Source organism: Monodelphis domestica, chromosome 2 (genome assembly GCF_027887165.1).
Source record: "Monodelphis domestica isolate mMonDom1 chromosome 2, mMonDom1.pri, whole genome shotgun sequence".
In the NCBI taxonomy this organism is placed as follows: Eukaryota; Metazoa; Chordata; class Mammalia; order Didelphimorphia; family Didelphidae; genus Monodelphis; species Monodelphis domestica.
Window position 1 is genome coordinate 186,099,014 of NC_077228.1, and position 1,925 is coordinate 186,100,938.

Below are 1,925 nucleotides of genomic sequence, written 5' to 3' on the forward strand. Positions count from 1 at the left end.
AATTTGATGGATTTCACCTTCTAGTGCTTGTTGTCTGAGTGTTCTGATCCTGTGGGCCCGGGGCCTCAGTTAAATAGCTTGTTTTGGTTCTTCTTTTTTCTCCCTGCCTCCTTGTCTGTTTATTTCATGGACTCTTTTTACTTTTCTCCAACCCCTTACTGTGACTGGTGCACAAGTGTCTCACCTCAACACTTTTTTCCTTTTTCTATACTATCTTCTTTGAATTCTCAATAAGCAATTTTTCTCTATTAAGCATCATCCTTGACAATCTCATGACTTCAACTATCATTCTATGCAGATGACCCTTAAATTTGCATGTCCTGGTGAAACACTGCTTCTACATTTTTTATGGTAGATGGAGCAGAATAGCTTTATGCAGTTAAGATGATTCCAATTTTGTTGGTGATATCCGAAGCATCATAGTCCGGAGCAAGTTGGACATAGGCCTTCTTCTCTCCATCAGGCAGGATTAGCATGTCAACCTTAGCCACCTTTCTGCCATATTCTTTATTGCCTCTTGATCTGATGTTTGTTGGCTTTGACATCAAAACAAGGGTGGTGTTGTCCTCAATCTTCTTCAAAGGAGACTTGGTGGTCAAGGAAAACTTAATGATGGCATAGTGATCAAACTTTTCTCCAAGGGGTACTTTTCTTAGAATATTTGCACTACCTTTGAAGTCTTAGTGTCTTGGGTTGCTGGAAGGTAGAGGACATTAAGATCTTTTTTATGACTATGGGCATCTATGGGCATCCTTCACCACCACCTACTGGGCCTTCAAGGCCTTAAATTTGGCTTCTGTCTTGTAGGGAACTGCTTCTTTCTTTGCCTTTGGTAGCATCTTAGGGATAAAGGAACTCCTACACTTTAAGCTCTCACCTCTGACTATACAAAGCATGTTTACTGAACCTCCACAAAATGACTCCTTAAACTCATCACATTCCAAATTACTCTTTACATTATTAGTTCTGTCATTGATACCGTGTCTGCTTTCCTACATCTCAAACCCTGGTATTTTATTTGAATCTTTTTGCTCCTTTTCCTCTCACTTCTATTTAGTTAACCACATCTTTTCAATTATTACCTTACAAAATATCTACCACATTTGTACTTTCTCCTCCATTTTCATGGTTATCACCTTAAAGCAATTTCTCATTACCCATTTCTTGGACTATTGCAACCCCCCACCCCCCCTACCCCCCCTCAGCAGTTCTCCTTGTGTATATTAGCTTTTTAGTCAAATCCATTCTTCATACTCACAGGGGAATATTCTGCCTTGTATTGTGTCACTTTTCTGTAAAAGTTTGTTAATTACTTTCTATTGCTTACCAAGAAGAATTCAAATTCTTTTGACTGTCATTCAAGGCCCTCTGTAATAAATATAGTGCGACCCAAACTTTAAGTCTGATCTCACACTATTCCTCTTCATATACTCTATGATCCAGCCAAACCAAAACAGACCTATGTCTCCCAAACCCAACCCACATTTCCCTGTCTCTCTTCATTTTATATAGAATCAGGTGTTGTGGAAAGAACTGAGGTTTTGGAGACAAAGGACATGGGCTTAAATCTAAACTCTGGTTTATATTATGTGATCTTAGACAAGCTCACTAAGTGGAATGGGGGATAGAGGTCTGTCCTGGGCCATTTTCTTTACTTCCTTTATGCTATTTCATTTGATGATTTTATCAGTTTACATAATTTAGATTATCATCTCTGTGCAGATGGCACTCAGATCTATTTGCCAAGCTATAACCTCTTTCTTGACCAACTGCCTGATAGATATCTTGAACTAGATGTCCAGTAGACATTTTATACTCAACACGTCCAAAAATAACTATTTTCTTTTACCATTTCCTCCTACCCTGGCCAATCCTTCTCTCTTCCTAATTTTCCCAGAACTGTCAAAGTTAAACCATCAATCACT

The 1,925-nt window shown here is 38.7% G+C and overlaps 1 pseudogene; it reads right to left on the reverse strand.

The window, feature by feature from the left end:
• Positions 1 to 371: 371 nt before the first annotated feature.
• On the reverse strand, positions 372 to 839 carry LOC103100787 (60S ribosomal protein L23a-like; annotated as a pseudogene).
• Positions 840 to 1,925: the final 1,086 nt, after the last annotated feature.